Source organism: Ylistrum balloti, unplaced genomic scaffold (genome assembly GCF_031769215.1).
Source record: "Ylistrum balloti isolate Yb309-2 unplaced genomic scaffold, AGI_CSIRO_Ybal_v1 Utg369874, whole genome shotgun sequence".
Classification (NCBI taxonomy): domain Eukaryota; kingdom Metazoa; phylum Mollusca; class Bivalvia; order Pectinida; family Pectinidae; genus Ylistrum; species Ylistrum balloti.
Window position 1 is genome coordinate 2,486,413 of NW_026782015.1, and position 14,643 is coordinate 2,501,055.

The window sequence follows — 14,643 nt, forward strand, 5'->3', positions numbered from 1 at the left end:
TGACGTTACATAATAATATTGTTACCGTTTTTTTATATTTCTACTGACCTACATAATGACATAGTCACTGTTTTCATATTTCTATTCACGCTACATAATGACATTGTCAATGTTTTCATATTTCTATTGACACAATGTCACTGTTTCATATTTCTATTGACGCTACATAATTAATAGTGTCTTCTGTTCAAAGGCTTACGTTGTCACGAGGCATTAAAGTAACTTCCCCCGACTAATTACCATTCCGCGAGAGCAGAGATCTTTCTGTTCTGTGTTTTCCTGTTTGTTTGACTGAAGGAGTAGAATATAAGTTCAAACTGAGAAACTAATCACGACATAAGAACGTCAAGGCGATCTCTTTCTAGATAAAATCAGAAAACATGTTTTTTTTCTAAATCGAAGTTGTGAACTAGAATCGCTTGTTTTAACAAGACATTACAAACCATTTGTTTTGGAATATATATGTGTGTGTGTGTGTGTGTGTGTTTGTGTGTGTGTGTGTGTGCGTGTGTGTGTTTGCGTGTGCGTGCGTGCGCGTGTTTTTGTGTTTGTGTGTGTGTGTGTGTGTGTGTGTGTGTGGTTGTGTGTGTGTGTGTCTGTGCGTGTGTAAAAATAGAGAAAAAATTAGAATACAAAACTCAAAAATTTAAAAAAAATTGTTTGTATAAATACAGAAGCCCAAATGGCTAATACGTTTATTAAGAGAACATGTACGTATTTGTATCAACCAAATCGATCAACCCTATTCAAAGGAAACATGAAATCGAGGTAGCATTGGCAACAATGGACGACTGGACGTAATTATAGTAATGCAGAAGAACAAAGAACGTAGTAAAGGGAGATAATCAAGAACTAGGGCAACATGTCAACAGAATACGTACATAGACAAGACATCATCTAGAACATAATGGAAGGTTGGAAATCTGTCGACGTATTAAAAAGATACCTGGAGACACAGCGTGAGAAACTGCTTGAAGATGTTTATACTGGTACAGAAGTGGAACAGGTGAACATCACAAGAGTTTGGTTTTAGTCTCCAACGCTGTTTTAAAACCATTATATCAGAAAATACGATACACGGAAAAATTAAATGCAAGAAACAGAAAGGATGAAAGTCAGGAAAATATTTAAGTATAAAAGTATGGTATTCTTTTTTGGTATTGGTCGCGAAGACAAGAGCATTGCATTGAAAATATGTTTATGAGAAGACAAAGAGACGAAATCAATATGAAAATTGATGAAGAAAGGAAGTATTTGTCTCTTTCGGATATGTATGAATGCTTGGCTTACATTTTTTATAAAACTTATCATCCATGAAAATATTAGTGCTTCACTGGTTATATATAACATATTACTACATATTGTTTGTAAAATAGGCTATACAAACTTACCCTGATATCGGTATGAAGTGCTCTTTGGAACACAACTATAAATGTATATTGTACAATGACGGCGCACGGTTGGAGCATGTCTGGTAATAGGTACAGATTGCAGTAAAATTAAATTGAATGAAACCTCTTCCTTTTGAATCCTGATCTTGATATTAGTGTTTTTTGTAAATGTAATCTGTGCACATGTGTAAAGATGGTCTTTCATCAAATACTCGTTGAATTGGTTAGCAAATAAAATGATTTTTAAAAAAAGTGTAAAATTTCAACTGTATATGCGTCTTCGAGTAGGTAAGCTAATATTATTTAAATATCCACGCGGTGTAATCGTGATTTGAAGTAATTTTTTTTTTTATTTCTGTATACAATTTGATATCAATTTCTTGTCATGTGCCAACCGTTTGAAATATGATTTAAGCAGTATTATATTTGAATAAAAATACAGTATATGAAATTATTCAAAACAGCAGTCTAATATTAACTGATAAATAAATAGTCCCTAAATTTTTATTGTAATAAAGTCGACTTTACTGGGACTTAATTATATATTTACATGGGTCGCTGCACTTAAAACAGGAAATCGTCACAAACATTACAACAAGAAAGAAGAGGTATGAATTTTGGTCATTCTGTAGAAAGTTTTTATAAGACTTATTTTTTATTAGAAAACTGTACATACATGTAGCATTTTGTGGGGGCTCCGAGAAAAACTCAAAATGGAGAGAGTGGTGTATAGAAAAATTTGCTGTTAAAAGATCATGCGAACTCAATGTTCGAATAAAAAACAGCTTTTCAAAATCACGTTGAAAACTTCAGATACTGATAAAGTAGGTCACTGTTCTCTTATTTAGGACTATTCAATTTTCACATCAATCAGGTTTAAAAATCATCCTAAACACTTCCATTTTTTAATTTGTATTTGACCTCTTCGATTGTTAGAGAGATTGTTTCGCATGTTACTGAACCGGCTACAATTACTGTTGGGAGATGAAATCTCGTTATAAGATATGTTCTAGGCAGGAGCGTAATATCAAAACATTTCTTAAAACATTAAATGGTTGTCATATTGTATATAATTTATATATGTAATTTGAGTGAATGATGATAAACCAAGTTTAAACTGATACATCTCCCTCCGATGCCAACTAGATACACCCCAAAACAGATATATCCCCTCCCGTCCCAACTAGATACATCCCCTCCCGTCCCAACTAGACACACCCCAAACCAAATATATCAACTCCCGTCCCAACAAGATACACCTCATTCCATGCCAATTAGATACACACCCAACCAGAAATACGCCCTCCCATCCAAACCAGATACACCCCATCCCAACCAGATATCCTCCCTCTCATCTCAATTAGAAATACCCCTGCCATCCCCATCGACACCCCCACCCAGTCCCTTCTAATGTATGAGTTTAGTCAACTTAACCATACATGTAACTTGATCACATAATCCTAAATCAAACCACTTGAAGATACTTTTTATTGTGAAATGCTTTCTATTCTAAACCGGAAATAACACCAACATCACGCCAATGGCAACATTTCTTCATAGCTACGTCACAGGTAAAAAATATTTTACACAAAATAACAACTGTACACTACAGAATACCTCGCCAAAGTGAGTTATCTTCTCTTGGAAGCGCACTTAATGACATTTATTTATTCTAAATCAAGGTTCGTTGCCAGCCTTTAAATTTTATTTCCTTTTTGCACTGGGAGTCCACGTGAATTTCCGGTCTAGCGATATAAATTCTCTGTCAGCGTCCCCGATTTTCATACTAGTGAACAAGATCCTGTCTAAAATTCCGGTTGTAGCAAATTACCGGATAACCTCTACAATTACAAGGTCACACACTTATTTGTTGTCTTTTCCATTTCAGTTTATCATTTTCAATTAGACATGAAAGTTAATCATCAAACAGTTCCGATGGTATCAGCGATTTCATTTTCATTTTTACAAATAAATGCATTTTGTTCGTTTTGTTTGCTATGATCCTTCATTAGCACAAGGTATCAGCTCGATGCTGGAAAATTTGACTTCTATGGTTTTAAAGGGTGCCATAAAAAGTAAAAGACATGTTTCTGCCCCGTTATCTGCCACCAAGATCGGGTGTTCTTCCGGTACTAGCACATACAATAGACGAGTAAGCGTCTTATCGACGTGGTCACAAAGAGACGAGAAGTCGGCTTGATCTCCGTCACGGAAATGTTTGATAATGTTGACATGAGAGCGGGACAGGTATTCTCCAATAATTAGTCGAATAAAGGTACGTGTACATAGGGATTGACTGAGAAATATAATTTCCGTTTTCTCTTTCAGGATTCGGATTTGATCTTATCTATTTCACAGAGAGTTCATCGCTTAGCTCTTTTATCTTTTTCACTGTAGCATCCTCGTTAATCACGTGATTTAACCGCAAGGTTGGCCTAACAGATTTCAAGCTATGTATATTAATTTGTTCGTCAGTATTTCATTCTTTATTTCAAGTCTTTAAAAAAATATTTGGATATCTAGTCACTTCGGCTTAACGGTCCAGTAAATCTGAGCATGCGCAGTCACCCTGCAAATCTACACATTAAATAATCGAAGACTGACTTTGTATTCTCAAATTGTCACGTTTAATTCACATTTGTCATTGTATGTTTAAGTTTTAAATCTGTATATTTCTAATTGTTGGTCTTTATGACAACGGGAAGCTTCAAAGCAGATACTGGTTGGTAATAAGAAAACAAATGGTTATCGACTTAGTCACGTTTACTATTAAACTAACAAACAAGCTCGCGAATAAAAACTTGTCATCAAAGATGAGATTTAATAAAAAGCTTATTACCCTTACGAGCAAAGCTAAGCTTGTATTGCGAGTTCTGAACACGCAGTTGTTTTTGTAACACTAAACTTAAACACAAAGGCAAAATCACGTGCACGCACAATAAAAGACTTGTTCCAGAACTACGATCGAATTTAAGGTTGGAATCCATAAAATAGTTATAACCTGAGAGCTAGAAATTGCTCGGCATAAACGTTGGAACACCAGAACACGATGATGTCAACGCCCAGTCCTTAAACAATATTTACGCCCTTAGGATCTCGTCGATGTCAACGCCCAGTTCCGAAGCAATATTCACGCCCTTAGGATCTCGATGATGACAACGCCCAGTCCTTAAACAATATTCACGCCCTTAGGATCTCGATGATGACAACGTCCAGTCCTTAAGCAATATTTATGCCCTTAGGATCTCGATGATGTCGACGCCCAGTCCTTAAACAATATTTACGCCCTTAGGATCTCGATGATGTCGACGCCCAGTCCTTAAACAATATTCACGCCCTTAGGGTCTCGATGATGACAACGCCCAGTCTTTAAGCATTATTCACGTCCTTAGGATCTCGCTGATGCCAAGGCCCAGTCCTTAAACAATATTCACGCACTTAGGATCTCGCTGATGACAACGCCCAGTCTTTAAGCATTATTCACGTCCTTAGGATCTCGCTGATGTCAAGGCCCAGTCCTTAAACAATATTCACGCACTTAGGATCTCGCTGATGACAACGCCCAGTCCTTAAACAATATTTACGCCCTTAGGATCTAGATGATGGCAACGCCCAGTCCTTTAACAATATTTCCGCCCTTAGGATCTCGTCGATGTCAACGCCCAGTTCCGAAGCAATATTCACGCCCTTAGGATCTCGATGATGACAACGCCCAGTCCTTAAACAATATTTACGCCCTTAGGATCTAGATGATGGCAACGCCCAGTCCTTTAACAATATTTACGCCCTTTGGATCTCGATGATGTCAACGTCCAGTCCTTAAACAATATTTACGCCCTTAGGATCTCGTCGATGTCAACGCCCAGTCCCGAAGCAATATTCACGCCCTTAGGATCTCGATGATGACAACGCCCAGTCCTTAAACAATATTTACGCCCTTAGGATCTAGATGATGGCAACGCCCAGTCCTTTAACAATATTTACGCCCTTTGGATCTAGATGATGGCAACGCCCAGTCCTTAAACAATATTTACGCCCTTAGGATCTCGTCGATGTCAACGCCCAGTTCCGAAGCAATATTCACGCCCTTAGGATCTCGATGATGACAACGCCCAGTCCTTAAACAATATTTACGCCCTTAGGATCTAGATGATGGCAACGCCCAGTCCTTTAACAATATTTACGCCCTTTGGATCTCGATGATGTCAACGTCCAGTCCTTAAACAATATTTACGCCCTTAGGATCTCGTCGATGTCAACGCCCAGTCCCGAAGCAATATTCACGTCCTTAGGATCTCGCTGATGTCAAGGCCCAGTCCTTAAACAATATTTACGCCCTTAGGATCTAGATGATGTCAACGCCCAGTCCTTAAACAATATTTACGCCCTTATGATCTCGCTGATGACAACGCCCAGTCCTTAAGCAATATTTACGCCCTTAGGATCTAGATGATGGCAACGCCCAGTCCTTTAACAATATTTACGCCCTTTGGATCTCGATGATGTCAACGTCCAGTCCTTAAACAATATTTACGCCCTTAGGATCTCGTCGATGTCAACGCCCAGTCCCGAAGCAATATTCACGCCCTTAGGATCTCGATGATGACAACGCCCAGTCCTTAAACAATATTTACGCCCTTAGGATCTAGATGATGGCAACGCCCAGTCCTTTAACAATATTTACGCCCTTTGGATCTAGATGATGGCAACGCCCAGTCCTTAAACAATATTTACGCCCTTAGGATCTCGTCGATGTCAACGCCCAGTTCCGAAGCAATATTCACGCCCTTAGGATCTCGATGATGACAACGCCCAGTCCTTAAACAATATTTACGCCCTTAGGATCTAGATGATGGCAACGCCCAGTCCTTTAACAATATTTACGCCCTTTGGATCTCGATGATGTCAACGTCCAGTCCTTAAACAATATTTACGCCCTTAGGATCTCGTCGATGTCAACGCCCAGTCCCGAAGCAATATTCACGTCCTTAGGATCTCGCTGATGTCAAGGCCCAGTCCTTAAACAATATTTACGCCCTTAGGATCTAGATGATGTCAACGCCCAGTCCTTAAACAATATTTACGCCCTTATGATCTCGCTGATGACAACGCCCAGTCCTTAAGCAATATTCACGCCCTTTGGATCTCGATGATGACAACGTCCAGTCCTTAAGCAATATTCACGCCCTTTGGATCTCGATGATGACAACGCCCAGTCCTTTTACAATATTTACGCCCTTAGGATCTCGCTGATGACAACGTTCAGTCCTTTAACAATATTTACTCCCTTTGGATCTCGCTGATGTCAACGCCCAGTCCTTTTACAATATTTACGCCCTTAGGATCTCGCTGATGTCAACGCCCAGTCCTTAAGCAATATTCACGCCCTTTGGATCTCGATGATGACAACGCCCAGTCCTTTTACAATATTTACGCCCTTATGATCTCGCAATGATCACACTATAATCTCATCGATGACAAAGCTCACATTCCTACAGCAATATCCACTCCATCAGTATATTATTTAAGTCAATCTTCACTTTCCTTCGACAAAATCCACACCAACCGGTTCGGATATCAATTAAATCCTCGCCCTCTTGTGCCAACTCCTATCTACTTCCTCAAACAGTAATTCATATCCGCGTTCTAGGACTCTCCAAATCAGCGCCCTCATGCTCTCATCAAGCAACTCCCACTCCTCGTTTGTGTAATGCTTTGAGAATCGAAAGTCTGAAATAAGTACCTACACTTCCCTCACCTTTGATTACATAATTCGGAATAGAAAATTACACGTGTAAGTTAAGAAGAAACTCTCATATAATCGTTTACACAATGCACAAATCTGTAACAGACGTTTTGCTCACATAATACACACGTGTGTACAACAAACGTGTCTCTAAAATAATACACAGGTGTGTACAACAAACGTGTCGCTAAAATAATACACACGTGTGTACAAACAAACGTGTCGCTCATATGATACACACAAACGTGTCCCTCATATAATACACACGTGTGTACAACAAACGTGTCGCTCATATGATACACACAAACGTGTCCCTCATATAATACACACGTGTGTACAAACAAACGTGTCGCTCATATAATACACACGTGTGTAAAAACAGACGTGTCGCTCATATAATACACACCTGTGTAAAGACAGACGCGTCGCACATATAATACACAGGTGTGTACAAACAAACGTGTTGCACATGTAATACACACGTGTATACACACAAACGTGTCGCTGATATAATACACATGTGTGTACAAACAAACGTGTCGTTCATATGATACTTACATGTACACAAACAAACGTGTCGCACATATAATACAAACGGGTGTACACATCGTTTTCGTCTTAGAAATACTCTATTTCCTACTTCCCAAATACTTTCATATACTTAATAAGTGCCACCATACACTGCTTTACCTAGTTTCTGGGTTAACGAAAGTATGCATGTAATAAAAAACGTAACATATATATCATACGTCATCGATATAAATAAATCGATGTCTGGCCGACTATACACAAACTCTATAGGAAGTTAGTCTCCACACATTTGTTGATTCTAGAGCTTAAATTATTGATTTCTTTTTCTGTTTGTTTTTGCTTTTTTTTTCTTTCTTTCTTTTTTCAACTATTATTAATAATATTAGAAGCGTCAATTATTATTGATAATTGAAATACCATTTCAGAATTCCATATACGGTCGCGGTTGTTAGTTTGCATGCTGTTTTCCGTGAAAGTTGATAAACAGTCTATACTTTCTTCCATTACAAAGGATTCAAACAATGACTCCGACATCACTAATTGAATTGTGCTATTAACGGGTAACTTTAATTGAACTGCACTTCTACACAGATTTACATATTTCTTGGAGGTGTAATTTAACTTCAGAGCCAGCACAGAAAATAGAAAGCGTCAAGTGACATTTGTTAGAATTTGATTCTAGAGTAATATCAACTTAGAAAATCTAGCTTTTATTTGTTTCATATCGGTATTATCCATTAGTTTTCTTTACTTCATAAAAGTTCCAGAAATGCTACTCTCAGCTATTTAATTAAGAAGTGACGTTTTACTACTGGTTCAGCCCCAGATTCACTGAAGATATTGGGTCTGTGTCAACCCGAAATAGCTTTATATTCCGTTACCAAAATATACAGGTCGACCTGTTTCTTAACACAGGACAAAGTATTTAGATAGTACATATAAGTATATCCAGGGTAGGTTTGTAAGACTAAGAACTACATAGTATGTATAACCAGGAATTAGAACTGTATATCTATGTATAACTAGGTTAGTTTTGTAAGGGTTAGAACTGAACATCTGTGTATAACCAGGTTAGTTTTGTAAGGGTTAGAACTGTATATCTATGTATAACTAGGTTAGTTTTGTAAGGGTTAGAACTGAACATCTGTGTATAACCAGGTTAGTTTTGTAAGGGTTAGAACTGTACATCTATGTATAACCAGGTTAGTTTTGTAAGGGTTAGAACTGTATATCTATGTATAACCAGGTTAGTTTTGTAAGGGTTAGAACTGAACATCTGTGTATAACCAGGTTAGTTTTGTAAGGGTTAGAACTGTATATCTATGTATAACCAGGTTAGTTTTGTAAGGGTTAGAACTGAACATCTGTGTATCACCAGGTTAGTTTTGTAAGGGTTAGAACTGAACATCTGTGTATCACCACGTTAGTTTTGTAAGGGTTAGAACTGTACATCTATGTATAACCAGGTTAGTTTTGTAAGGGTTAGAACTGTATATCTATGTATAACCAGGTTAGTTTTGTAAGGGTTAGAACTGAACATCTGTGTATAACCAGGTTAGTTTTGTAAGGGTTAGAACTGTATATCTATGTATAACCAGGTTAGTTTTGTAAGGGTTAGAACTGAACATCTGTGTATCACCAGGTTAGTTTTGTAAGGGTTAGAACTGAACATCTGTGTATCACCACGTTAGTTTTGTAAGGGTTAAAAATGGACATTTCTATATAACCTGGCTGGTTTCATAAGGGTTAGAACTGTACTTCTATGTATAACCAGGAAACTTTTGTAAGGGTTAGAACTGTACATCTGTGTTTAACCAGGTTAGTTTTGTAAGGCTTAGAACTGAACATCTATGTATGACAAGGTTAGTTTTTTAAAGGTAAGAACTGTGCATCTATGTAAAACCAGGATAGTTTTGTAAGGGTTAGAACTATGCATTTATGCATAACCAGGTTAGTTTTGTAAGGGTTAGAACTGTGCATCTATGTATAACAAGGTTAGTTTTGTAAGGGTAAGTCTCCCTTACACAAAAGTATTACAAATCACAGCCCGTCAGTCTCCATCTCACAAAAGTAGTACAAATCACAGCTCGTCAGTCTCCCTTACACAAAAGTAGTACAAATCACAGCTCGTCAGTCTCCCTTACACAAAAGTAGTACAAATCACAGCTCGTCAGTCTCCCCATACAAAAGTAGTACAAATCACAGCCCGTCAGTCTCCCTTACACAAAAGTAGTACAAATCACAGCTCGTCAGTCTCCCTTACACAAAAGTAGTACAAATCACAGCTCGTCAGTCTCCCCCACACAAAAGTAGTACAAATCACAGCCCGTCAGTCTCCCTTACACAAAAGTAGTACAAATCACAACTCGTCAGTCTCCCACACACAAAAGTAGTACAAATCACAACCCGTCAGTCTCCCTTACACAAACGTAGTACAAATCACAACTCGTCAGTCTCCCTTACACAAAAGTAGTACAAATCACAACTCGTCAGTCTCCCCCACACAAAAGTAGTACAAATCACAGCCCGTCAGTCTCCCATACACAAAAGTAGTACAAATCACAGCCCGTCAGTCTCCCAAAAGTAGTACAAATCACAGCCCGTCAGTCTCCCACACACAAAAGTAGTACAAATCACAGCCCGTCAGTCTCCCACACACAAAAGTAGTACAAATCACAACCCGTCAGTCTCCCCTACACCCTACACAAAAGTAGTACAAATCACAGCCCGTCAGTCTCCCTTACACAAAAGTAGTACAAATCACAGCCCGTCAGTCTCCCACACACAAAAGTAGTACAAATCACAACCCGTCAGTCTCCCTTACACAAAAGTAGTACAAATCACAGCTCGTCAGTCTCCCTTACACAAAAGTAGTACAAATCACAACCCGTCAGTCTCCCTTACACAAAAGTAGTACAAATCACAACCCGTCAGTCTCCCTTACACAAAAGTAGTACAAATCAAAGCCCGTCAGTCTCCCTTACACAAAAGTAGTACAAATCACAACCCGTCAGTCTCCCTTACACAAATGTAGTACAAATCAAAGCCCGTCAGTCTCCCTTACACAAAAGTAGTACAAATCACAGCTCGTCAGTCTCCCTTACACAAAAGTAGTACAAATCACAGCTCGTCAGTCTCCCTTACACAAATGTAGTACAAATCAAAGCCCGTCAGTCTCCCTTACACAAAAGTAGTACAAATCACAGCTCGTCAGTCTCCCTTACACAAAAGTAGTACAAATCACAACCCGTCAGTCTCCCTTACACAAAAGTAGTACAAATCACAACCCGTCAGTCTCCCTTACACAAAAGTAGTACAAATCAAAGCCCGTCAGTCTCCCTTACACAAAAGTAGTACAAATCACAACCCGTCAGTCTCCCTTACACAAATGTAGTACAAATCACAACCCGTCAGTCTCCCTTACACAAAAGTATTACAAATCACAACCCGTCAGTCTCCCTTACACAAAAGTATTACAAATCACAACCCGTCAGTCTCCCTTACACAAAAGTAGTACAAATCACAATTCGTCAATCTTACTTACACAAAAGTAGTACAAATCACAACTCGTCAGTTTCCCCCACACAAAAGTAGTACAAATCACAACCCGTCAGTCTCCCTTACACAAATGTAGTACAAATCAAAGCCCGTCAGTCTCCCTTACACAAAAGTAGTACAAATCACAGCTCGTCAGTCTCCCTTACACAAAAGTAGTACAAATCACAGCTCGTCAGTCTCCCTTACACAAATGTAGTACAAATCAAAGCCCGTCAGTCTCCCTTACACAAAAGTAGTACAAATCACAGCTCGTCAGTCTCCCTTACACAAAAGTAGTACAAATCACAACCCGTCAGTCTCCCTTACACAAAAGTAGTACAAATCACAACCCGTCAGTCTCCCTTACACAAAAGTAGTACAAATCAAAGCCCGTCAGTCTCCCTTACACAAAAGTAGTACAAATCACAACCCGTCAGTCTCCCTTACACAAATGTAGTACAAATCACAACCCGTCAGTCTCCCTTACACAAAAGTATTACAAATCACAACCCGTCAGTCTCCCTTACACAAAAGTATTACAAATCACAACCCGTCAGTCTCCCTTACACAAAAGTAGTACAAATCACAATTCGTCAATCTTACTTACACAAAAGTAGTACAAATCACAACTCGTCAGTTTCCCCCACACAAAAGTAGTACAAATCACAACTCGTCAGTCTCCCTTACACAAAAGTAGTACAAATCACAGCCCGTCAGTCTCCCTTACACACAAGTAGTACAAATCACAGCCCGTCAGTCTCCCACACACAAAAGTAGTACAAATCACAACCCGTCAGTCTACCTTACACAAAAGTAGTACAAATCACAACTCGTCAGTCTCCCTTACACAAAAGTAGTACAAATCACAACCCGTCAGTCTACCTTACACAAAAGTAGTACAAATCACAACTCGTCAGTCTCCCTTACACAAAAGTAGTACAAATCACAACCCGTCAGTCTCCCTTACACAAAAGTTGTACAAATCAAAGCCCGTCAGTCTACCTTACACAAAAGTAGTACAAATCACAGCTCGTCAGTCTCCCTTACACAAAAGTAGTACAAATCACAACCCGTCAGTCTCCCTTACACAAAAGTAGTACAAATCACAACCCGTCAGTCTCCCTTACACAAAAGTAGTACAAATCAAAGTCCGTCAGTCTCCCTTACACAAAAGTAGTACAAATCACAACCCGTCAGTCTCCCTTACACAAATGTAGTACAAATCACAACCCGTCAGTCTACCTTACACAAAAGTAGTACAAATCACAACCCGTCAGTCTCCCCTACACCCTACACAAAAGTAGTACAAATCACAGCCCGTCAGTCTCCCACACACAAAAGTAGTACAAATCACAACCCGTCAGTCTCCCTTACACAAAAGTAGTACAAATCACAACCCGTCAGTCTACCTTACACAAATGTAGTACAAATCACAACTCGTCAGTCTCCCCTACACCCTACACAAAAGTAGTACAAATCACAGCCCGTCAGTCTCCCACACACAAAAGTAGTACAAATCACAACCCGTCAGTCTCCCTTACACAAAAGTAGTACAAATCACAGCTCGTCAGTCTCCCTTACACAAAAGTAGTACAAATCACAACCCGTCAGTCTCCCTTACACAAAAGTAGTACAAATCACAACCCGTCAGTCTCCCTTACACAAAAGTAGTACAAATCAAAGCCCGTCAGTCTCCCTTACACAAAAGTAGTACAAATCACAACCCGTCAGTCTCCCTTACACAAATGTAGTACAAATCAAAGCCCGTCAGTCTCCCTTACACAAAAGTAGTACAAATCACAACCCGTCAATCTCCCTTACACAAAAGTAGTACAAATCACAACCCGTCAGTCTCCCATACACAAAAGTAGTACAAATCACAATTCGTCAGTCTCCCTTACACAAAAGTAGTACAAATCACAACCCGTCAGTCTCCCTTACACAAAAGTAGTACAAATCACAGCCCGTCAGTCTCCCTTACACAAATGTAGTACAAATCAAAGCCCGTCAGTCTCCCTTACACAAAAGTAGTACAAATCACAACCCGTCAGTCTACCTTACACAAAAGTAGTACAAATCACAACTCGTCAGTCTCCCCGATACAAAAGTAGTACAAATCACAACCCGTCAGTCTCCCTTACACAAAAGCAGTACAAATCACAGCCCGTCAGTCTCCCTTACACAAAAGTAGTACAAATCACAACCCGTCAGTCTCCCACACACAAAAGTAGTACAAATCACAATTCGTCAATCTTACTTGCACAAAAGTAGTACAAATCATAACTCGTCAGTTTCCCCCACACAAAAGTAGTACAAATCACAACTCGTCAGTCTCCCTTACACAAAAGTAGTACAAATTACAGCTCGTCAGTCTCCCTTACAAAAAAGTAGTATAAATCACAACCCGTCAGTCTCCCTTACACAAAAGTAGTACAAATCACAACCCGTCAGTCTCCCTTACACAAAAGTAGTACAAATCACAGCTCGTCAGTCTCCCTTACACAAAAGTAGTACAAATCACAACCCGTCAGTCTCCCTTACACAAAAGTAGTACAAATCACAACCCGTCAGTCTCCCTTACACAAAAGTAGTACAAATCAAAGCCCGTCAGTCTCCCTTACACAAAAGTAGTACAAATCACAACCCGTCAGTCTCCCTTACACAAATGTAGTACAAATCACAACCCGTCAGTCTACCTTACACAAAAGTAATACAAATCACAACTCGTCAGTCTCCCCGACACAAAAGTAGTACAAATCACAACCCGTCAGTCTCCCTTACACAAAAGTAGTACAAATCACAACCCGTCAGTCTCCCTTACACATTTGTAGTACAAATCACAGCCCATCAGTCTTCCAAACACAAAAGTAGTACAAATCACAACCCGTCAGTCTCCCTTACACAAATGCAGTACAAATCACAACCCGTCAGTCTACCTTACACAAAAGTAGTACAAATCACAGCCCGTCAGTCTACCTTACACAAAAGTAGTACAAATCACAGCTCGTCAGTCTCCCCGACACAAAAGTAGTACAAATCACAACCCGTCAATCTCCCTTACACAAAAGTAGTACAAATCACAACTCGTCATTCTCCCTTACACAAAAGTAGTACAAATCAAAGCCCGTCAGTCTCCCTCACACAAATGTTGTACAAATCACAGCCCGTCAGTCTTCCAAACACAAAAGTAGTACAAATCACAACCCGTCAGTCTCCCTTACACAAATGCAGTACAAATCACAACCTGTCAGTCTACCTTACACAAAAGTAGTACAAATCACAGCCCGTCAGTCTCCCTTACACAAAAGTAGTTCAAATCAAAGCCCGTCAGTCTCCCTTACACAAAAGTAGTACAAATCACATCTCGTCAGTCTCCCTTACAAAAAAGTAATACAAATCACAACCCGTCAGTCTCCCTTACACAAAAGTAGTAGAAAT